Source organism: Mercenaria mercenaria, chromosome 8, assembly GCF_021730395.1.
Source record: "Mercenaria mercenaria strain notata chromosome 8, MADL_Memer_1, whole genome shotgun sequence".
In the NCBI taxonomy this organism is placed as follows: Eukaryota; Metazoa; Mollusca; class Bivalvia; order Venerida; family Veneridae; genus Mercenaria; species Mercenaria mercenaria.
The window spans coordinates 42,142,790-42,169,263 of record NC_069368.1 but is presented as its reverse complement, the minus strand read 5'-3'; the positions used below and the strand labels follow the sequence as shown (position 1 = coordinate 42,169,263).

The 26,474-nt window shown below is 33.8% G+C and overlaps 1 protein-coding gene across 3 annotated transcripts in view; it reads right to left on the bottom strand.

The window, feature by feature from the left end:
• The window catches only part of LOC123566512 (cAMP-dependent protein kinase type II regulatory subunit-like), a 241,381-nt gene that overhangs the window by 82,133 nt on the left and 132,774 nt on the right, over nt 1-26,474 (bottom strand). Inside the window, exon 1 of one of the 3 annotated variants that reach the window (XM_045360683.2) lies at nt 839-980. The exons of the other annotated variants lie outside the window; for them this stretch is intronic. The gene's annotated coding sequence lies outside the window, so the exon portion shown is untranslated. Of the gene's footprint in view, nt 1-838; nt 981-26,474 lie in introns of those variants that run through there. 3 annotated transcript variants of the gene reach the window in all.

The following is a 26,474-nucleotide window of genomic DNA, read 5'->3' as shown; positions in this document are numbered from 1 at the left end:
AAAAAAATAATAAAAATGTATTTTCAAAATTTCTAAAATTATGTGAAAGTCCAAGTTAGCTGTTGATTGCGTTCGGGTATAAAACACGCCAGTATTTTTTACTGAAATAAAGATAAAATAATTCTGACGTTAGTACCTAGCCGTTTAACATTTCTTACAGAAAGTTCTAAAACGAACCCCATATGCAAAACTGTCCTGTTCGGGGTACCGATAGCGCGTAAATATTTCAATTAATTTTTTTAAAAATGAAATAAAATAATAAAAACTCATGTTTCAAATACGTATCTTCAGTTTTGCCTCGTACCATTGTTTCATTGCGATTAATTCATTTACCGGCTTGTGATTTTAACAAATCTTTCAAACATAAAATGCAATCTGCAAATATTTAGATTAGCAATATTTTATTTTGTGTCCATATACGGAACATCTGTATTATAACAATGATAAATGAGTTGGAAATAGATCGATGTAAGCTTAAGTTGTCATTTCGTTTGAACACGGCTGTAATACCTGTCAGCTTGGAAATCATGATTTGGCATTAACGCCCATTTAAATAGAAACACCAACTTCGATTTGACTGGCACTTCGTTTAGTGATATATTTATTTATAGATTTTTATTGTGGTTGTGCTACTGTACATAGCTTATTTGTTGATACAATATTTGTACAGCTTTAAACTTATATACAATGTTGAAAATCAGTAACATTTACAAGCTTACACTCTACCTAGATTGCATTTGTTTGTTTTTATCTATTTACTGAAAAACGGCAAAATTGAATTTTACATGATATATACATCAATTATAAATCTTGATACAATCAAATATGAAATGCAAACCTTTGGTTAACCTGTATCTAAATAATCAGAAGAAAAGTCTCCCTATCTAAATGATCCGACAGTTAAATAGCACCATCAATACCATAACACTTGAATAAATGTTTACATTCAACTCCTTATATGAACTGTCTTCGATAGAAAATGACGCTGTAGCTGATGATATCTTTGAGCGCAGCTTGTAACATATCGATGAAACTATACAGCAGGAGACATATTCCTTACGGTGGTTTCCTTTAACATCGTCATCTGTATTGAACATTAATGTCTTTTCACATTTTTCTTAATCAAGGAAAAGAAATAATACGATTTTTGTTTAAAGATGATAGCGTTTACAGTGGAATGATTAGCTGTTGAATAAAAAGTAATTATTTTTGTGTATATCAACTTGAGACAATGCATTTACAATGTACATGCGTCTATAACAATTATTATCGATGGAAGTATGCTCATGTGATTGTAATACAAAACAAACATTTAAGCATACAATAACAATTTTACAATATCAACACTGTAAGTACAAACGATTTTAGAGGACAGATCAATATCACTACCTTCTGCATTTTAATACAAATATACATATGAAAATATTGCAAAATTCTTTGCCATTAAATTTGGCGAAGATATACTGTATTGTGCTCAAAAATATAAAAATACTAGTTACAAACAATAAGATTTGGTCTGAAATAAGTAAATGACGTATACAAAGTATAAATGAAGTTTTCTTTGTATCATGATAGTTGACAAAATTGCATTTCAAAGCATATAAATTAACCCACATTTTTCAAAGAAGACAAATATGCATCGGTATATTGTATTCAATAACATGCAAGAGCACGTGAACCGAAGAACGGTAATATTGTAACTACGAAGAGAATTCAGGAAATTTTGACACTAAAACGCATCCGTAAAAACTACTAAGTGCTTTAAATAGCAATAATTCTGGCTGCTGAAGACATAGAAATTGGTGAAACCTGTTATTTTCAAAAGAACATACAATAAATAAAGTTCTAATTTTACAAGTACTTTGTCTCTATTCAAACACTTGGTTGGTTTCTTTAATGGGGATGTAGCAGATATTTCCACAGTCGCTTTCCTTGTAACATACAGCATATATTCGTAGCAACAACATTGAAATCAACAACGTTTCATTGACAGTTCAAAAACTAAATTGCACGTGATTCTACTTTCTGTATGTTTCATCAGCACCAAATCTACAAGCAACATCTCTGAATTCATACTAATTCAATTTTGCGTACGACAGACTCCTGGTAAAATATTTATACAATGTCTGTGCCAAAATCTATTCTTCTTATGCCTCTTATATTCACTGGAACATAATTACGTAGTTACCTAACCTTTGCCCTGCTAAATTTCTAAAATGGACTAGTCCACCATTCAATTTGAGCACTACCATTTACTATTTGAAGGGGTGTTCACTAAAAGTTTACTGACTGAATAGCGAACAGTATTACAGTAGACCATTGATGTGCAGGCTGATTTGGTCTACACTGGTCGCAAAGGCAGCAAGCTAAAGGTTTAATCATACAATAAAATACATCTTGTAACTTGTAAAAAGACACATCAGCTCATTCGCCCTTTCTTTTAGGTTCAACGTGAAGTGTAAAAGTAGAATCCCTGAAAACATGCCGGGGATACCTTTTTCACAATGACATTTACCCTAACAAAATTGCAGGGAGATTCACGCACTATAAGCTGGTTTAAAATCCCCAGTGGCACCAAGGTGGTTCCCCAGTGTCCGACATTTTACGAAATGGCTAAAATAAACAGGTAATAAATATTCCTAAAACATAAGCATTTATATTACCTTTTAAAAATGCCTTGCTGCTATAAAGTAGTGTGTTGTGTTACTTATTTACCTTAAAAACAAACACATTTAGGGAAGCTTTTTCAACATATTGCGAACTTTGTAAAGGAGCCTGCGTAAAGGAAATTTCACCTTGCATATTTACGATACCGCGTCCATGATAATTCTGTCAGACATTTCAAAGTTTTATCCATGGATGCCCTTCAATGAACGTCATAGACTGAAAGAACCAAGGTTAGGGTGAATTTTACTAAGATGGTCCAAAGGCGTTTGACAGTTGTACCCATTTAAACAGCGACAAACTATTTTTAAAATGTTTTGATCATATTTGATCAAGTGTTATAGAAGTATAATTACAGACAAACCATGAACATCGATCTTGCTACGGAATGCTTATAGCAAATTGCGTAAATGAGTTCATTCTCTGTACCAGTCACGGCTACAGCTTGATAATAAATTGAATGCTAAAGAGGCGTTGTCGTGTTTTATACGATAAAAACAAGCAAAATTACTCCAATTCTAGTGTTCATAATATTGCAAATTAAAATACAAAGATTTAGATATAATTCTATAAAGAAATTAAAATGCAAAGATTTAGATATAATTCTATAACATCAAATTATGTTACATGCTAGCTGTTGTTTGCCGTAAAAGTGCGGACACCCACCTCCCAATATAAATATATACGCCACATGACGCACATAAAATGACGTCAAAGTATTAAAGCGATATAAAACATGGCTGTTTTCTTTTTTTACCGTAAATAAGTTTCCTTTTCAATACACGCATACATTCATCCAGCAATCATTACTTTTATAGATTATATCTGATCAACAAATGAACTTTTCTCGTAAATATACAGTATCATAAATATGATAAAATTGCAAAATCACTTTTAGATTAGACTTATAATGGAGGTTGTTATGTAATTCGTTTCCACAAAAGTTGCTCAGGTAATATTATTCTACAAATTTCTTCCGATGAATTTGTAATTATTCATCACTGAGGTAATCTTATCCAACGTAAATCAAGGTCCAATGTTAGTGGTGTTGTTGGTCTACATTTTCAATTTTATGAAATATTACTTAAAATATTATCAGTGAAATCATATCTGACTGGAACACAATGTTTATATGAATATTCACGTGGTTTTGTTGAAAAAGTGACAATGCAATATATAAATTTCAAGGCCCGGAGACAGTGTTAAAACATGTTCAGTGCAAGCAAAATCCTATTTTTAATTGATTGGACTGCAGGTGATATATGTTTGCTTTACTCACTTTCTTTGCAAAATCTTTCTTATTTGTATATATTGCAAATATAAATATATTTAGGCAACGATAAAATTACGTTATGAACAAAACATTGCTTTGACCTCTTCGTGCAAAAACAACTACTGGGAGATATAAGGTTCTCGTTAGATACAGAAGTGTTTCCTTCAGTTTCACGACAAAAGTAACATTTTAATTTGTTGCATGAAGGTGGCATTTATTGTTTAGCATTATTATACCTTGTGATGAAACCGAAAAGAAATGTTAAAAATATTGAATATCTAAAGCATGTTGCGGAACATATGTGACTATGTTGCCATGTTTTACCCTTCAATGAAAAGTTAATCACTGATTAAGACAATTAAAATAATTTAATGTTTTAACCAAGTAAGCTTCTGTTATTTTCTCGTTAGAAATGAATGCAGATAAATTCATGTCATTTTAAAATCCTCTGTTGACATAAGCTTTATTGTTTACAACACTTCAATGGTTGTGTAAAGACAGTCATTTGACTAAGTTGTCCATCAGTTGTTCCTGTTCTTTGCAAGGGATCAGATCAGTAAATGTTATTGTCTTTCTACTTGTGTAATGGTGATTGTAACTTATAAATACCGCACGCAGATGAACAAATTCCAGGAACCTGGCGGTGAGACAAGAAGACGAATAATGGTTGTTCCGCAGATAATAAACGGAAGATAATAGTTCAAGACATTGTCACGGTGCATTATTTCCGTTTTAGGATCCGGATTACTTCTAACCGAGATGAAAAAGTCTTTGAAAGGATTTATGCATCTCCATTTTTGCAACAATGTATCTATTTTCTATCATCAGCTTCACTATTCAACTGAAAGAATGTCCTCAGAGACTTTCTTGTAGCATAATAGGTAATAAATTAAACTGTATTGCAGCAAAATGGGAAAGACTCCGTTAAGTTTCATTTTGATAGGCTTTGCAAATCGTCATGAAATAAATTTTATGTACCAACAAAAAGAAAAACCTAACTTGGGTGCCATTGACTTTTACCTTAGCACATGACACAATCACTGTCTTATAGTGATGAATATTTATGCCAAGATATTTAGATAAGCATCAATAGATAAAAAGTAACAGAACAGGCAAACAAAAATACTGGAAATGTTTAATCTTCAAAGGTGAACTTTGACTTTGAGCCAGAGGTCTGAGTCTTACATGCAACAAATCAGACAATGTACAAACATGTTCATTGCAAGTAAATCCTATTATTAATTGAACGAAATACATGTGATGTATGTGTTTGTTTTACGTACGGTCTTTGCAAATTTCTTTTTCAACTGTATAACTTGCAGATATAAATGCATTATAAATGACAGTACATATAATCCAATAATAAATGGAAAAATAGCTTTATCTTGTTTAATACCATAAAGTCAACGCCTATCCAAATTTCCTCAGTTTATCAGCACATGGTACCTAAAACCTAGCCGTATAGACTTTCATACTCTCTGTTCATGACTCATTTGACACAAATTAGGAAACTAATATTCCGGTCTCAGTACGTTGTAGGTGCCGATATAATCATTCACATTTGGTAGTATAACTGCAACATAACGATTTAGATGAAATGTTAAAAGCAATTTGCATCTAAATAATTTTGTAGGAACACATATACCGGCTAATAATTCTGGTTGCTGAAGACATAAAAATTGGTGAAACTTGTTATTTTCAAAACTTTGTATGCATTTTAACATTTGCTTGATTTCGTCAATGGGGATGTTAGAGACTTTTCCGCAGTCATAGGACTTTTTTAAGCTTCCCTTGTAACATACAGCATATATCCGTAGCAACAACATGGAAATCAACGACGTATCTCCGAATTCATACTAGTTCATTTATGCGTAAGGCAGGTTTCTCGTAAAAATATTAATACCATGTCTGTGCCAAAATCTATTCCTCTTATTCCTCTTATATTCTCTGGAACATAATTACGTAGTTATTTAAATCATACAATAAAATACATTTTGTAACTTGTAACAGAACACATCCGCTCCTTCGTCCTTTCTTTTCTTTTAGGTTCAAATTGAAGTGTAAAAGTAGAATCCCTTAAAACATGCCGGGGATACTTCTTTCACAATGACATTTACCCTAACAGAATTGCAGGGAGTTTGACGCACTTATTATGAACTGGTTTAAAATGCCCAGTGGCACCAATATGGAGCCCCACTATCCGACATTGACATTTTACGAAATAGCTGAAAAAGTAGGTAATTCCTAAAACATAAGCACGTATATTATTTTTTAAAATGCCTTGCTGCTACAAAGTAGTGTGTTGTGTAATTTATTTACGTTTAGAACAAACACATTTAGACGTTGCGTACGTTGTTGGCGAACATCGGGAATTTGTAAGTTTCTTACACTTCAATGTTTCATGAAATTCGTTTTAGAAATACGATTGTTTATATGCTTATATCACAAGAAAGGCAAAACAATCGCCCTGTTAGTAAATGTGATCGCATCTGCGTTAAATAATTAGTAAAAATTTAATTTGACATAATATAATAGAAAAGAAAACAAAAAACGTCATGTAAGATGTAACAAAATTTACCAATGCGCATTACATAACGGCTTAGTTAATTCATAAAACTATTTTTTTCCGTCAAATAAGAAGACTCGGTGACGTGACGTCAACTATATTTGACGTCATTTCAGTCATTTGCTTTTCAATACTTTCTGTAACAAATCGGAAGCGAAAGACAGTTCCAACTGAAAACGTAAGATTTTATGTCTTTCCGCGACCGGATTTATTAAAACTTCTGTAGTTTCTTTAACTATCGTATGCTTTCTATAATATTTATTTTGACAAAAAGTACATAAATTCTACTTTTGAATTAGTAAGTTGTTGTCCTGTTTTAACTTGGATAATGACGTTTAATATATGTATACTTTAATCTAGCCGCGATGTCACGCGTGTCAAAAAATGCAAAAATTAAAATTACGAAGTTGTTACTTGCCGAAATATGTACAGAAATATGTATTTGTTTACAAATCTGCGACTACAGTCTGAAAGTACATACAATTGTCTGCAAATTAATATGCATAAGTCTAACGTTGAGTATAAATTAAATTTATCACATCAAAATTGAAAAATCTAGCCGAAATGTCACAACCGTGAAATTAATGTAACGTCGACGTTATGTTTGAAAACTAAATAACGTATACGCATTAAAATTGTATCCGAACATTGCAATATAATTCACTGTCTGATAAATAATTTGATTGAATAAGCATCATTCGACAACTATATGAAATATTTCTTTTAATTATCGGAACGAAATGATTTATGAAAACTGTAGCCCAAACACCCCAAGTAATCCCTGTAACGTCAAAGCGGTTAAAAACGACGATAACGTCAGTTACGCTAATGTACGCCAACAATGAGCGTAACGTCTTAAAGAAAGTTTTAAACACATCGCGAACCTGGCAAAAGTGCCCGCCTTAAGGATATTTCACCTTGCATAAATTATATCTATGGATGTTTATCAATTATCGTCATAGATGGAAAGAACCATGGCTAACAAATCGCTAGGGTCAATTTCACTAAAATCGCCCATAGGCGTTCATCAGTTGTACCCATTTCAACAACGACAATCCATTTTTTAAACGTTTGATCATATTTGATCAAGTGTTGTAGCAGTATAATTGCAGCCACGAGAATTTATTCGCTCATCGTCGCAAAGTTGGCAAATAGCAGACAAACCAAGAACATCGATCTTGATACGGAATGCCTATAGCAGATTGCGCATATGGGTTGATCCCCTATACAAATCTCAACCACTGCTTGATAATAAATTGAATGCTACTCAGTATCCCCTACACTTGTCGTGTAGGAGTTCTAACTCCAGTCAAATTCAAATTTCAACTTAATATTTGCTTTATATCCATGATGTTCAGTTGTTATATATTTAACAACTTTCTGAAATTTCAACCTTTGGAAACAACCTAAATCAATGTAGGAAGTTTACAAACAAAATATTTTTTTTACAAATTTTCAAAATGACAAGCCACTTTTGTCAACGTTCTAAATGTCTTAGAGTGGAGGTAAATTTCTGTAACGTACACATGCTTTTAGTACTGTATGCCCTACAGACAGTAAATGGGAAATGATAATGTCCAGTTATAAATAAAAAAAAATAGCGTTGTCATAAACTAGCAAAATCACTCCAATTCTAGTGGTCATAATACTGCAAATTTAAATGTAAAAGATATAGTTCTATAAACTGAATTTATTAACATCAAATAATGATACATGCTAGATGTTGTTTGCCGTAAAAGTGAAGACATTCCCCCAAATATAAATATATACGCCACATGACGCATATAAAATGACGTCAAACCGTTAAAGCGATATAAAACACGGCTGTTTTCTATTTTTGCTTAAATTAATTTGACTTATGCATACATTAATCTAGCAATCATGACTTTTATTGATTATATTTGATCAACAAATGAACTCTTCTCCAAACATACAGTATCATAAATAAGAAAAAGATGCAAATTAACTTTTAGAGTAGACTAAACTTGGAGGTCATTATTTTTTTCGTTTACACAGAAGTTGTACCGTTCTACTATTTTCTAATAGTTTCTTCCAATGAACTACTTTTTTCTTTGTCATTAAAGTAGTCTTATCCTAGGTAAATCAAGGTTCCATGTTGGTCTTATTGGTCTATGTTTTCAATTTTATGAAATATTACTTGAATATTATCAGTGAAATCATATTCGACCGGAACACATTGTTTCTATGAATATTGTTTCTATGAATATTTATGTTTAGTCTATTCCCTCGTGACTTCTGTGGTTTTGTTGAAAAAGTGACAATGCAATATATCAATTTCAAGGTCTGGAAACAGTGTTAAAACATGTTCAGTGCAAGCAAAATCCTATTATTAATTGATTGGACTACAGGTGATATATTATGTTTGCTTTACTCACTTTCGTTGCAAAATTCTTTCTTAGTTGTATATCTTGCAAATATATATGTATTTAAGCAATGAAAGCATACGTTATGGACAAAAACTTTGCCTTGATGTCTTCGTGCAAGAACAATTACAGAGATACATTAGCTTATCGTTAGATATAGAAGTGTTTCCTTCAGTTTCATGACGAAAAACACAATTTTATCTGTTGCATAAAGATGACATTTATTGTTTAGTATTATCATACCTTCTGATTGAAATCAAAAACAAAATTTAAAAATGTGAATGCTTAAAGCATGTTGCGGAATGTATATGATTATGATATTTTCGAGAGACAACATACTGACTGTTGACATGTTTAACCCTTCAGTTAAAAGTGAATCATTGATAAAGACAATCAAAATGATTTAATATTTTAATCAAGTAAGCTTCTCTTATTTTCTCGTTAGATATGAATGCAGGTAAGTTTATGTCAATTTTAAATCCTCAGTTGAAATAAGCTTTACTGTTTATAACAATTTAATGGTTGTGTAAAGACAATCATTTGACTGAATAATGCTCCATCAGTTACACCTGTTCTGTACAAGGAATCAAATCAGTAAAGATTATCGTCGTTGTACTTGGATAATGGTTACCATTTACATCTTTCTATGAATAATTTCGGGACATAACAGAAGACACACCTGTCGAGAGAAAAACAAAAACGTTTCGTTTCCTTTTGCTCCAACATTTTCATATTTTCTGACACAGTACCAATACACTGGAGATCATGTTCTGGGTACAGATAGAAATAAAGTGCTATCAATTTAAAGTTAGATGGAACATCAGCCTTCTAGCTAATAAGAACGACTGAAAATATCCAGTGCAGTGAGGTGATTGTGATATGATATGGCTGACATCACAGAACCACTAGAAGTCGAGCGCAAATATCAAAGATAAAATATACCTAAAAACTTCTTGATCTAAAGTGTCTGAAGCTTACACTGAGATTGAAAGACTACAAGTTTTCTCAGCGTTAAAGCTGTTGAGAATTACTCATAGAAGAACATAATGCAAAAAGCTACGGGGGTACTTATCCTTACCATGGTGACCAGAATACAAAATCCATGAGGCTTCCTGTTGACAGCTGCATATCCAAAGTGCTGCAACTAATTATCTGTACAAGGTATTCTTTATTTATGTACAGACGAGCAATTTCATTATTTATCGGTTATGTGAAGGCGAAAAGTATTACAGAAGATAATGATTGTTACTTATAAATATTATTATTATTATTATTATCATTATTATTATTATTATTATTATCATTATTATTATTATTATTATTATTATTATTATTATTATAATTATTATTATTATTATTATATCATTATTATTATACCAGATTTATATAGCGCCCTTTTCATGATAAACACGTTCAAAGGCGCTTTACATATAGCAAACGCAGCTACACAGTGCGCGAAATTCATCCTCTACTAGTACAGACACAGAGCGATTTGACCAGAGGGACAGAGTGAGACAAAGCCCCCAGAACAGATAGAGAGAACTTTTAAGATACAGACTTGTCTGGCTAACTTAGCCAAGCGCTTTGCGAATAGACAGCCTGGTTCTTTAACGTTCCCGGTGTATAGCACCGATACACGCGAAACCGTCTTTCCTGGGAAGAACCAGTGCAGGCCTCTAAGTTAGGTGGGAGACACTCAAGAGCATCTCAGAAATTTCCAGTGCCTAGACCGTTATTCGAACCCTGGACCTCTGGATTGACAGTCAAGCGTGTTACCACTAGACCAACGGCCCCCAAGCAGACGAAGAAATTCCAGAAACCTAAAGATGAGACAAGAAGACGAATAATGGCTGTTCCTCAGATAATAAACAGTCGAACACATCAGAATCTGATAGATAAAAGCTAAAGACGTGGTCGTGGTGCACTATTTCTGTTCTCGGACCCGGATTACTTCTTACTGAGATGAAAAGGGATTTGAAGGGATTTTCCATCTCTATTTAACAACAATGTATCAATTATCTATCAGCTTTATTATATAAAAACGTTGTTCATATTTTGATGCAATGCCCACATCATATTTTGATGCAATGCCCACATCATATTTTGATGCAATGCCCTAACAGATTTTCTTAAAGTAAGGTCTCATAGCACAAAAGGTAAAAAATTAAACTATAAATGCTATAAAGCAAACTAGGAAAGACTCCCATTAAGTTTTATTTTGATCGGCTTTGCATATCGTCATGAAATAAATTGTATTTCGTTTTGAATACACTTAACTATAATAACATGCGCATCTATAATGTGCTTGAAACATATTCCATGTTTCAATGAAACACATTGTAAAAATGTTTAGGCAGATTTATCTTTGCTTTATCAAATGAGAAAAGACACATTATCAGTAAGACAACAAAGTATAAAAATAAAAATTAGAAAAAATAGCAATGTTAGAACCCAGCTACGAATGTATAACCCTAGGAGCAGCTCCACGTTTTCTTTATTGAAATTACGTATTTCGAACCTTGGAAATAGTGTTTTCAAACAACGACAACAGTTATAATTGTTCAACCTATTTCAATTTCTACGTTATGTTTTAACTATAATTTATTGTACAGGAAAAAAAATGCACAGCCAATAAAATCTGAAAAGTAGATCCCTCGGAAGCACCGAAAACAAAGCAAAGAGTGAAAATTGCAGACTCGGTTTGATTGAGTCTGTTCATGAGCAGTAATGGAAAATGCAACACTGCCCACGCCCCCTAGCACCGGCTTAAGCAGTATTCAATCTTCAAATCTAAATGAGTTGAAATCAGTGATCCCGAAAGACCAGAAAATATAACAACACTGAGATGAAGTCGGGGCGTCTTGAGTTTTTACCGTTGACATGTCAAGAAAATGCTGTCTTCTGTAAATAATTAGTACCTAACACTTACAACGTATAAACGTGGCAAAATAATAAAAAACATGATATTGTAACAGAGTTACCAACGTCCCCGCCTAGAAACATTTTTCACAAACATAATGCCGGCCAATGCAACATCTTCTAAGTAAGTGGGGCAACATACCAACAATGTATCTCATTCATAACTATATATAATTCATGAAGAAGTTATGTGGTTTGAAATTGTCTGGAAATTTATAATTGGTGAATGCTTTTAAATGTTAATATCTGTATTTTAAAGGTTTAATGTGATTTTATTTTTTTAGTTGGAAAGAAAACATAAGTAAAAATATTATGAAAGATTTTATCATATTAAACGGAGGTAATTAATGGACAAATCAAATGCATGATGTGTATATGGTTCTAATAAAACTTGTTGTTGTTTTTTAAATAAAAGAAAGTTAATACCACTGCTGGCACCTAATTTATTACACCCATAATAATGTTGCGTTTACCTATACATACCATAAAGTTATAACTTGTGGCCAGGTTTGTCCCTGGAAGTATACAGAAAACAGCTTTTTATATCTATCAATACCAATCATCTTACTTGAAACATAATTTTATTTTTAAATTAGTGGAAAACTGATATAAAAACATATGTATATTTATCATATAAAATTATAATATAAAAGAGAAGTAACTTTATTTTCCAATTGGGTGCCACTGACCTTGACCTTAGCACATGACACAATGATTGTCTTAGGATGGTGAGTATTTATGCCAATGTATTTAAATAAACATTCATGGAAACAGAACAAATAAAAAAAAACTGAAAATGTTTAATCTCCAAAGGTGATTTTGACCTTGAGCTAGAGGTCTGAGTCTAACATGCAACAAATTAGACAGTACATGTTCATTGCAAGTAAATCCTTTTATTAAATGAGTGAAATACATGTGATATATATGTCTGTTTTACTCACGGTCTTTGATTTTTTTTTTCAAGAGTATAACTTGCAGATATAAATGCATTTTAACAATGAAATAACTTCTCAGAAGTGTCACGTTATGGACAAAACCCTTGCTTTGATCTGCACGCGCAAGAATGATTTCCGGGAGATAATAGCTAATCAAATGAACAGGGAGTGTTTCCTTAAAGAAGCAATTTTAATTATGTAATAATTTTAAAACTTAACACTTCATTCCTTGCATAGAGGTGGTGATCATTGTTTTGCATTATTGTTATTTCTGATGAGATCAATAAGAAATGCGTTAGTTTCATTTCAAAACCATTTAGTGGAAATGATATGATACAAAAGTGTTCTAGAGACAGTGTACTGACTCCTGATGATAATATTACATCCTTTGATGAAAAGTGAAACACTGGAATGAATTTTGTTTAAAAACAATTAAAATCAAGTTCGTCTGTTTGATATAGCTTTACTGCATTGGTTTTGTAATAAACTGAATAAGTGCTCCATCAGTTGTTCCTGTTCTTTGCGAGGGATTAAATCAATAAAGACTATATTCTAAGTACATGACAAAATGGTTACAATTTGTATCTTTCTATAAGTACGTTTGGGATATAACAGAAGACACAACTGCGAAAAACCGCCTTGGTAGCCTAGTGGTAGAGCGTCCGCTTCGAGTGCGGGAGGTCGTGGGTTCGATCCCCGGCCGCGTCATACCAAAGACGTAATAAATGGTACTAGCAGCTCCCTCGCTTGGCGCTCAGCATTAAGAGGGTAGTGCTAGGACTGGTCAGCCCGGTGTCAGTATAATGTGACTGGGTGGGTTATCATGCCACGTGTCTACGGCGTGATATTCCAGTGAGGCAGCACTATAAAGTTGGGCATTGTGCTCACTGCGTTTATATGACTGAAACATTGTTGAAAAAGACGTTAAACCCGGACACACACACACACACAACGGCGAAAAAAAAAACAGTTTCGTTTCCTTTTTCAAAAACTTCTACATATTACTTGACACAGTACCCTATATAGTTTATTTTCTAGGTAAAGGTAGCCTTGTAGCAAATAAATATAACTGATAATATCCAGGTGATTGGGATATGACATGACTGAGATACAGAACCATTAGAGGTTGAACGCATACATCAACGCTGGTACATAAAGATCGTTGATCGTGTTTAAAGGTTACATTGAAATTGAAAGACTACGTACATGTTTTCTAAGCTAAATGCAGTGTGGGTATTAATCATAAAAGAGCACATCAACGCATTAATCTACGGGGGTATTTATTTATACCATGCTGGTATATCGATTGTGGCTAAATTACAAAATATATAAGGCTTCCTTAAGACAGGTACATATTAAAAGGTTCGCAACTATTAATCTGTGCAAAGTTGTCTTTATTCAAGTATAAATGAGAAAAATCATGATTTATCGGTTATGTGAAGGCGACAAGCATTATAGAAGATAATGGTTGTTAGTAATAACAACTGCACGCAGACGAACAAATTCCAGGAACTGCCGGTGAGACAAGAAAAGAAATAATGATTGTTCCACAGAAAATGAACGCTTACAGTGGAACACATCAGAAACTGATAGATAAAAAAGACATTGTCACGATGCGCTATTTCCGCTCTTCCTCTAAATGAGACGAAAAGGCCTTTGAATTGATTTCTACATCTCTGTTTATCAAATATATATCATTTTCTTCATCAACATCAAAAAACACTGTTAAGCTTTCATTGATCACATCCTGTAGTAATGTCTCCGCAGACTTTCTTGATATTTTACCGAAGTAATACCTTGGCACAATACTTAAGATATTAAACTTTATTTCAGTGGACTAGAAATGAAGCTGTTTAGTTTCATTTTGATTGTGGAAGCTGTTTAGTTTCATTTTGATTGACTTTGATTATCGTCATGAAAGAGATTGCAGTCGTGATGCAGAGAAATATTCATTACAATAGTCGTATTATAATGTGTTTGAAACATACTCTACTTTTCCATAAAGCACATTATAAAAATATGTAGGCAGATTAATCATTAATATATCATCATGACAGAGAAAAGTCACAGTATTAGTAAGAACCAAATGTGATGAAATTAGAAGGCAATGTCACAGCTCAGTCACTAATTAATCTCAGCAGCTTCACGTTTTCTCTATCTTTATTTCTTCCTTGGAAATAGTGTTTTATTGAAGAGACCTCGAACAACGACAACAGTATTAACCGTACTACCAACTTAAGTTTTTACGAAATGTTTGATTTTTTTATGTGTTTGTACAGTAATATAAATAATATGAAACACTAACAATAAGAAAACTACGCGGAAAAAGCCGCAACATCTCAACTGCCCTGACACTGAAATTGTCGGTGGTACATAAAATGTGACTCCACAAGGGCGTACAAAGCCTTCGTGTGCTTTTATTTTACAGTATTTTCTTCAGAAGGGCACCGACCACCAAATGTCTTTGGTCATTATATACAAAAAGTTAAATCAGAACTGTTGTGCCTATTTCAACATCGGATCAAACCTGTTTTGATCATTATGTGAAGTAATTTTTAAACGAAGTTACTGGATCCCAGTGAGATGTTCATTAAGCGTCGTAAACCTGGCAAATAAAAGATGATGCACAACTTTTATCTCAGTCTTCCGTAAAAGGTATTAACAACGTTACGACAATGTAAACTTTCATGTACGCCACTACATGTCACATTGCATACGGGTTCTTGCGAGTCCTCTTTATGAATCCTGCACTGAAGTTCATCATCAGGCATGCATCAGTAATTTCATTATTTCGTGTCTGGGAGTTTGTATTCCAGTCAAATTCCAAATTAGTATTTAATTTATACTAATGTTGCTCATATAACATATTTAAAACTGCCTTAATTATTTCATGCAACTTTTTGATAATTTCTGTAAGTATTTTAGGCATTGTCTAAAATAATAATATTCAAGGACTTTTTCCCAAATATGCCTAATTGCATGCAAAATGTTGCGTGTAAAATATTTACACTTTCCGCATGTACTGTCTTACCATAGATAAATGACAGTTGATATAATCCAATTATAAATAGAAAATAGAAAAACTAGCTTTATCTTGTTTAACATAAAGTCCACGCCTTTCCGAAACAAGTTTTTCAGCATATGGTACCTAAAACTAAGTCTTAAAGACTTTCATACTCTCTGTTCATGACTCATGTGACACAATATTATGAGACTTCACATTTGATAGTATAACTGCTGTATAAGTATTTTAAACATAACGATTTTAGATTAAATGCTATAAGCAATTTGCATCTGAATTTAAAAAATAAATCTATCCTTTATATTTAATAGAGGACATGAATAAAAATAACGTTTTATGAACAGACTGATCGTAAGATACATAAATTGTTTGGAGAAGTTTGAAAAGAGTTTAATTTCTAGGCATCATCAGAAGCTGAAAGTACGTGCAAATTGTGAAAGAATAAATGTTACTTGTAACCGGCGCACCTATACTCTGAAAGCTATTGAACTTCGAGAGCGGGAGGTCATGGGTTCGATCCCAGGCCGCGTCATACCAAAGACATAAAAATGGTACTTGTAGCTTCCTCGCTTGGTCCTCAGCAATAAGAGAGTAATGCTAGGACTGGTCAGCCCGGAGTCAGTGTAATGTGACTTGGTGGGGTTTCATGTCACGTGTCTACGGCGTGATATTCCAAAGAGGCAGCACTATAAAGTTGGGCATTGTGCTCACTGCTACAAGTAGACACCGTCGTTTATATGACTGAAAAATTCACGGTGCATATCCATATCGGCGGACTCTTTGCGAAATCTGCTATTTGCATCGGCACCAGCTATTTTTTGCTATAAACAAAGTTCAAGTCGGTAGAAAAGGCGAAAATTCGAGTTGCCATCCAATATAACAGGCTGTTCAAAATTAAGTAGAGCACGGAACATTAGAATGTCTTTACTATGAATTGTAGTTTATTTTTAATTATCAGCGATTTTGCCCGCAAACTCGATGAAATAAGTTGATGGTGTACTGACATGGAACACTAGCCCGGCCTTTTCCGCAGTCTTTAATGAGTTTTCGCTTTGATATCATACATATCAAGCACACTATTTGTATTCATTTTTCGATATTCTTCCAAAAATTACTGACAAATAGTCCGAAATGTAAATAGAATTATTCAAAACCCCTTACTTTCGGTTTTGTCGGGACACCGGCGGTCTCTCTGCGCACCAGTTTTTGGTGCACAGGCAGGCTATCTGCATTACGCACAGGCAGACTCTATGCTAATGACTATTTGGACACATTATAGCTTAATTAATTTGGTGTGTAGATCTGACTTTTTGTAACTGTCAACCTTCATGCCTTATTTCAAAACGTCAATAACCAAGCTGAAAATGAGTTTACTCTCGACCCATAATATTACTGTATTAAAATACTTGAAAGGTTTACGTTGAAGTGACAATTTTTCTATTTAGATACAAATTTTTTTTATTTAACCAGAAATCCTGAAGGCGCCTGAAAAGTCACATGCCAGATTTAAATTTCGGATGTTCAAACCTTTACACGCACACTTCATTTCACAAAATCTGCTTAATATCTATTTGTGTAGTGCTATGAGCAGCCGATTGACACCAAGAAAAGCTATTTTGAAAAGTTGTTTCTCCTCTTAAATTTCTTTCACCAGGGTCGGTTTCAATTGTTCGACGAGTGTAAAAGCAAAGCTTTTTTGTTTAATTATTTTATACTTCTTTGGTTATTTTTATCTTTCTTCTGTTTTTTTTCAGATAACAAAAAAAAAAAAAAAAAAAAAAAAAAAAATCCCGAAAGATGTTCTAGTATTAGCCTACCTCAAAAACCGATTGTACCAAAGTTATAATAAACCCTTTATAAAGGTTTATTCTCATTGGAAATAATGTAAACTTTGTACAAAATGGATTGGAAATTTTTCTTTCTTGTCTCTCGTGAAGAGAAGAAACGTGTACTAACTTATTTCTAACGTGTCTTTAAAACACCCCTTGTGTTTAGGCAGCTTCTTTGACCAAGTTGCAATACGATCATTTTGAAAAGATTTTTAACTTAATCTACGTACTTTCAGAACGTTCTGATTATTTAAAAACGTTTAATAGATTTGCACCTCTTATCTGAAAAATAACTAGGCAAACTACATTATTTACAGGGCAAGTTAATTGTGTGTATCTGAAGTAGCGAGGACTTTGTACTTGGGAAGTGCAACATATGTTACCATGTGTTAATTTATATTTTTATTTAGTGAATGTAATGACAGCAGTTCATAGTACGGTACGATGAGTCAACAAGTGCCCAAATAGTCATTAGCATAGAGCCTGCCTATGTGTAATGCAGAGAGCCTGCCTGTGCATCAAAAAATGGTGTGCAGAGAGACCGCCGGTGCCCAGACAAAACCGAAAGTAAGAGGTTTTGAATAATTCTATTCACATTTCGGCATATTTGTCAGTATTTTGGAAGAATATTGGAAAATGAATACAAATAGTGCGCTTGATATGTATGATATCAAAGCGAAAACTCATTAAAGACTGTCGGGCTAGTGTTCCAGGTCAGTACACCATCAACTTATTTCATCGAGTTTGCGAGCAAAATCGCCAATAATAAAAAAATAAACAGTACAATACATAGTAAAGACATTCTAATGTTCCGTGCTCTACTTTTTTCAGCAGCAAACCAATTATCATGGATGGCAACTCGAATGTTCGCCTCCACTACCGACCAATACTTTGTTTATAGCAAAGAATAGCCGGTGATGATGCAAAGAAACCGCCGATATAGCAGATTTCGCAAAGAGTTCGCCGATATGGATAGGTACCGTGAAATTGTCGAAAAATACGTTAAACCCGAACACACACTCACACTATATTTTACAGTAATACATTCTTTTTATAAAAAATAAGACAGATGTCATTCTATTTAATGGAAAAAAGAGGATTTACCCCTAATATAAGCACATGTATGCCACAAGGAGCCATAAAATGACGTAAGACCATTAAAGCATAATAACTTTGGCTGTTTTCTGTGTTTTCGTAATTCGTTTTCCTTTAAATGCTCATAAAACCTACAGTAATTATTTATAGATAACGTCTGATCAACAACTGTCAGTGTTTGTCTTAAATTCATACAATATAGTCAGTTATATATTGATACAAAATAACTCACAGGAGAGAATGAACAGGGGTTCCATTACAAATTCCATAGGATATTTATCGTATTACATGATATAATTCCAGTTATAAGTTACTTCAGATAAGTTATGAGCTATTTATCATTTGGTAATTTTATCCAACTTAAAGGTCACACATCATTGCCCTACGTTTTTTATTTCTTTGCTAACTCATTTTGTTGAAACATGATCATTTTGGAAGTTATCCTATGCATTTTTTCTATATATATATTCCCTAAAGACGTCTGTATAGTTCCGTTGAAACAATGATAATATAATGTATCAATTCTAAGGCCTTGAGATAGAAAATGCATCAATTCCAATGCCTTGAGACAGAAAATGGATCAGTTCCAAGATCTGAAGACAGTTTTCAAGGCAACTAAAAGCCTGTGCTAATTGATTGGGGTATCACTGATACATTTAAATACCAAACTTAAGTTCGTTGAACACTTCCTGTAGAATTTGCAGATATTAATGCATTTCAGCAATCAGAAAACTTGTGAACTGACAAGATGTGTGCACAAACTTTGCTTTGATCTCTTGTTGAAGAACGTTTACAAATTGCTTAAAGTAATCGTTAGAATTGCTTTCTTCAGGTCTATAAAGACAGAAACAGTTCTAAATATCTAAAAATTAAATGACTTAATTTTACATTCATTACTTGTTGTGTGTAGGCATTGTATATTTTTCTACAATAGTTATTCTTCACAAAAACAAAAAAAAACGTTTGGTATAATTATGCACATTTCTTTTTGACTTTAAACCGATTATTCTGAGCAAAATCACTAAAATAAATGTGTTATATAATCATACCAGTATTTTCGCGGCTGCACTAATGAACCTTTTAATGAAAGGTTAATTTGCTTATATACTATTCAATGAATAGGAGTAAATAGTCATTTCTCGTTACATCTTAAATACGACTGTAAAACAAACATACCGTCGTTGCATTTTACTCAGTTTTAAGGCATTCAGTGGATCAAACATGTATCCTGTATCGGTACCATACTAAACTTAAGCTGCTGTTTATGATGAAATAAGTTACTATTTCAATTATTCCAATGCTTGATTTCTAAATATGCCTATGATTAAACAAAAACAGAACTACCGCGAAATCATCCATGAAAATAGTTTTCATTACTTCGTTCAACATTTTTCATAATGTTTGATTCTGTGTACTCTTGAGTTCATGTTCTTGTCACAGACATTAATTGACTGATATGATTTCATGATAAGCTCGTAGAATTAGTCTTGAATATGAGCGTACTAGTTTATGAATATGTTAAAGTATGGTTACTGTGAAATAATATTGTTCATGTACAGAATCATTTGAACAATAAACGAAATATTAATGTAATGAATAAATGGTAGAATGCTAACCCAAAATAAATACCGGAAGTTACACGAAAAGGTTATTTTTGTGATTATGTTTATCAACAAGATATTTATATGCACTGAAATACAGAGTCTTTACGAAGCTTCCCAACAAAGGCTACATATCTGAAGTTTGTTTTAAGGCGACTAGCATTTAAAGACGTACATCAATAATGTTTGTTAGATATAACTACCGTTAACAGACGAACAAAAGTATGCCCTTTTCGCGCAAAAAAAAAAACAACAACAAAATTGGTGTAAACCTGTCAGCGTCAGAGAAACACAGCAGAATGATGTGTTCTGATAATAATGAAAGGTATTGTATGGTATGGTGGCGGATTTCTGCCATTTCGCGTTTTCGCCCCGCGACCCCGCCGAGCGAAAACACAAGAATTAACAAGTTAAAATGGCGGGGGCGCGGGGCGAAAACTCGCTGTTAGCGGGGTCGCGGGGCGAGAGTTAGTAACTGGTATGTCGGGGGCGCCCCTCGACACCGCTAATTATCGTGTTTTCGTTTCGCACCCCTACTAAATAGCGAGTTTCCGCCCCGCGACCCCACCGAGTGAAAACACGAAAATTAACAAGGTAAAATGGCGGGGGCGCCAGTCGAAAACTCGCTATTTAGCGGGGGCGCGAAGCGAAAACACGATAATAAGCGGGGGCGCGGGGCCAGATTTAGTAACTGGATGTCGGGGCGCGGTGCGAAAACTCGATGTTTAAGCATCGCTAATTATCGTGTTTTCGTCTCACGCCCCCGACATACCAGTTACTAAATCTCGCCCCGCGACCCCGCTAAACAGCGAGTTTTTGCTCCGCGCCCACGCTAAATAGCGAGTTTTCGCCCCGCGCCCCCGCCATTTTAACTTGTTAATTCTCGTGTTTTCGCTCGGCGGGGTCGCGGGGCGAAAACGCGAAATGGCAGAAATCAGCCACCATATGAACCACCAGCTCTACCTGTATTCCAATTACCCAGGCAAGTATAATGTACTTGTAAATCTGATTTGTTCAGAATTTAGTATATGAAAATGGACTTAGAATGTACATACTTAACATATACAACACAATTCTATTCCACCTGCTGTATAAAGAATGAAGAAAAGTACAAATTTAATGCAAAATCTGAGCTCTGCCTCGGTGTTTTTCAGGTCTGGTAAATGCATTGCAATCATGAACAATGATAAATGACAACTGCCAACTGAATTGCATGTGATTCAAAAAATTAAACTATGTTCATTATAAAAAGGTATCGATAAAGTAAAATCTTCCATTGAGTATGCATCAAGCTTTAGATATTTTCTCTGTGTCTCTGTGCCCTTTGTCTGATCATGTTTCCGGGCAAAAGCGATCGAACAATCATACATTATTTAAAACACTAATATACAAGGTTACCTTCTTACCGTTTCAAGTTGCATTGGCTAAAGGCAAAAATCTCAATTGTTTAATGCTCACAAACCGACACCATTTTCAACAACCCAGAAAGAAATCTCAATTATTTAGTTTCTTAATAAACGAACACAATGAAAGGACCATGTTAATCAGAATGTATACAAATACAAAATTTAAAAAAGAAGATCAGAAAAAGACTGAAAACCCTGTTTTAGCAAGTACGTGGGCCATTCCTAACGTTATGTCAATCGCGAGCTTACGTATATGTTTGATGAGCAAGAAACTCTTCTTTTACAATGATGGTACAAAAATGACTCCTTTATAATCCCGCAAAGTTTTATCGAAAACTATCTTACCGTTTTGGAGATATTCAGTTTTGTTCAGATGTAGTAATATACACTAAGCAAAGTACATTTAACTATACATACGTGAACAGCGAAAAAACAATGAAATTAGAGCGTATATTTAAGTACGTTGTTCTTTAGAAATGCCTTTTAGACAAAAACTCACGTCTGCAGTACTAGATAAAACTGTTAACAGGTCGGTACGTTAATTTAAAATTAGTCAGGCAGACCTTGAAGACAGAGCTTGTCCTGTCAGGCCCAAAACAACAATGACATCAAAGAACATTGCTGCTGTAATGCGTCTGACTGATGAAGACTTTTCTTGGCATGTCAACGGTAAAAAACTCAAGCACTTTGGTTTAAAAAAGGTTTGTACCCAATATGTGTCTCACATGTTAACCGAGGAGCAAAAGGCCAATAGGGTCAAATGTGCTAAAGAAACTCCGAAAAAATTCTCACAATTAGATGATCGCAGTGTAACAGCTCCTAACAGGAGATGAGACCTGGACATACTTTTACGAGTGACTGCGTCGAGTTGGCAACAATCAGTGACTGCGAAAAGGTGACCGTAGACCAGTTATTGCAAAACCAACTGAAAGTCCCAAAAGGGTTTTGTGTTCTATTTTCTTAAACTTAATGAGTACTGTATACAAATTCCTAGACCATCAGAAAAGTTTTATATAGACAAAGTACTGAAATCTATCAAACAAAAATAAAATAAAATGTGTCCAAGGACTGGTCTTCATGGTCTCCAGTTGTTAGATGACAACGCTGCGGCTCACAAAAGTGACATTTTTCAAGAGTTTCTGAAGGATGAAAACGTGGTACAAACTAATTATCCCGCTTATTCACCAAATCAAAGTCCTTGTGACTGCTTCTTTTTTCCAAGGCTGACAAAGACGCTGGCACAAATATGTTTTGAATAAAGCACATGACAGTGGTATTTTAAGACCATACCTAGGGGAGACTTCTCTGCAGCGTTCACTCCCTTACATTTCTCTTTAAAGTTTACTGCGGAAGTACGTGGAAGTCAATGGCGAATATTTTGAAGTATTCCAGTACAATCGTCATTATATTTAGAATGGCCTTCGTAAATGAAGCGTAAACATGCATAATGGCCGCTCTCAAGTAACGGGGAAATACTTCAAGCTGGGAGAGATAAAGAAGACATAGCATACAGTGTCACGTAATGAGGTAGAAAGATAATGTAATATGGCAAAACTATTTATCAAAAGTCAAATCCAAACAAATTAGTTTCTTGCTCTCAAAGCATTATATTAATGGCCAAACGCTTGATATTGCTTTTTCAAAAGATATCTTTATTTCTTGTAATTACATCTAAAGCACCAAAGTAGCACTTTATATGAAGTGTTTTGCGCATGAATTGTACAAAGTTGGTAAATTTACAGGGTACAAATGACAAATTCAGCACAGGCATTGTAAAGATTTCTTTCGAGGTTTTATGGCGACGGCGTTGTTCTATTCCATTCATTTTATTACATGGTGTTTAGTTTTGACATTTTTGTGAAATTAGTTTTGCAATAAGGTACAACAGGAAGACATGCTTCGCAAAAACTCTGTATGGATTATTTAGAGGTTAAGACACGACACAGCCGGGCCGGGAGATGATAATCGGTTCGGAAAATGAATAATAGCACGAGGGTTTTAGCCCTATAATAATATATCATAATTAATTATGCAGCACATGCAGTATTATTTCATTTACTTGTTTTGGACAGAGTCTTGTTTAAATTTAGTGTACATACAACATTACACATTTTATTTGGGCTGAGTCAACGAGGTAAACGCTCGGAGCGTTGAATTCCTCAAGTGACTAAGCCATCCAGCTGCTTATGAAAGGTTGTTGCTTTCACCAGGTGCTCGCCCATGGTACAATGATGCACAGAATGGCACATTTTGGGTCTTTTTCCGTCATCAAAAGCAGAAAAGCCGCTATACGACCTAGTGACGGTAAAACCCAAAACAAGCAAAAATAGTTGCAATACGTTTAATACCATTATAAGCTGCCCGTTATCATAGAGATGAATTGAGTTGACTCCATAACCCACGAGGACACCGAATCCTTGTAAAGAGACCGTTTTATGGCCACCACTGAAATACCTAAAGTTAATAAAATCTGTAAGTAGATCCTTTTGAAGCACAAAAAAGCAATAAAGCAAAAAAATAAGAAACTTTGTTTATTTGAAGATCGAATATGTCTCAGGTTTCGAGAGTAATCAAGGAATAATTCAAAAATAAATAAGATTTTTGTTTTCGTTTATAAGTATTGTTTTGCAAACGTATTATTTCTGAATAATTAATCATGTATTCCGTTAATTAGGAATTCATTTGATATTATTTTGTAAAGATGAGACGGTTTATCAGTTTATATATTTACATAAGGCTTTTGCAGAAAAGGAAAGCTGATTTAGTCCTATATCTTATGTGTACGTTTTGCGCAGTGTACTGTTTGCTACTTACAATTTGGTTAGAAATGTCTTCATTGCTGTTCATAAAACTTTTTTGAAAAATACCAACATTCTGACTAGTGTGTCCATAGCGCGTGACGGCTCTTGTGAGCCCGCCTACATCAAACTCTTTTATCAATTTAACACGATGTGGTTTTCATTTTCATTAACAATTCTATTAAAACATTTCAAAACGTATACAATTAAAGTAACGTTAGTTTAAACACAATGATATGTAATGAAAATGACATCTCAATGACAAATCTATGAAGATCCTTTGGAAGCACAGAACCCCAATATGCAAATTAATAGCAGACTGTATTTCTTGAGTCAGGTCACGAGAGGGCAATGCATAAAGGTTATATAAATTAGAAGCTGTTTCTTTCATACAAAAAAACAGGTACCATGTTTCTAAGTTCATCACTTATTTTCATTGATTTTGTTGGCTTGGATGGATAATCTACGATATGGAATTAAAATATAAACAATACATAATGTAAAATTACTCTTAAGTATTGCGTTGTTTTCCTTGATAACAATAAAACTGCTGCATGGATAAAATATGATACTAGTTTTTTTCATTATTAAATTTATTCAATATAAACTTAGGAAACAGTTATTCTTTATTAACAGAATATTTACTTGTGGTAAATATGTATTTGTTATGATAAATGGTACAAATATAGAAAATCTCGTGGCAAAGAATCTGCTTGTCGCAACGAAGTAAGACGATTTTCAATTCTACCTATTTTTTGGTAGATGTTCAGTGAAACAAATGTTGTCTTTAGATCCAATGCAAGCAAACATACAACTATTTGCGCAAAAGATGCACAATTCTGTATTTCTACCAAGTCAAATAAAAATTCTGTGAAACGTTTGCAGAGAGACCTACAAAAGTATTGTTACAAATTAGATAATAATGTTACCCGTGAAGTCATTGAAAGCAATATTTCATTACTTTGTATCACAACCTTACCTTTTCGTTCCGCTTGACTGAAATCAAATTTATATCGAATGAAACATAGCTCACTGTGTATGATATAACTCAAAATGTTATGAAATGAAACGATCCGGATAGTACATGACATATTGTTGTTATTAAACTCAGAACTAAATTATTTTTATCCTTTAAGTAGAAAATAGGTCAGGTAAAATGTAATTGTAATACATACTTGTGTTACTTTATTTATAAACATATAGTGCACATGTCATCGATGAAATGATATAAGCCGTGCCATGAGAAAACCAACATAGTGGTTTTGCGACCAGCATGGATCCAGACCAGTCTGCGCATCCGCGCAGTCTGGTCAGGATCCATACTGTTCGCTAACAGTTTCCCCAATTCCGATAGGCTTTAAAAGCGAACAGCATGGATCCTGTCCAGACTGCGCGGATGCGCAGGCTGGTCTGCATCCATGCTGGTCGCAAAGCCACTATGTTGGTTTTCTCATGGCGCGGCTCATATATCATTCAACATTTTTTCATTATTATTTATATCTAAGAAAAATTTCGTTGCCAAAATGTTCTATTTAGCTATAAATCTACATGGTTAATTTCTACAAGTTGTTCAATTTGGTCGTAATATATTGTACTCTACGTGACTGAGCTATCCACATTAATATTTCATTATTGCATTATTTGATGATTATCTCCTGGTAATATCATCACTGCGTAAACAACACATTAACACAAAACACAGCAGAAACTCGGTGTTCCTGTGAATGTTTGCGCATTACTATTCTCTCGTGACATCTGCGTTTTCGTTGAAACAAGTACATTAAAATATATTAATTACAAGACCTGGGGATATTTGACAATACGTTGAAAGAGTACACGGAATAAATTTCAGAATGAATGAGTTATATCGTAGCAGTCTTTTGGTGAGGATGTTTCGTTAATTGTAACATTTTCCATAAAACAGAATGGCGACAGTGGACAAAATATACTGTCGTCTCTGGTGAGTAAAATTTTTAGAGTTT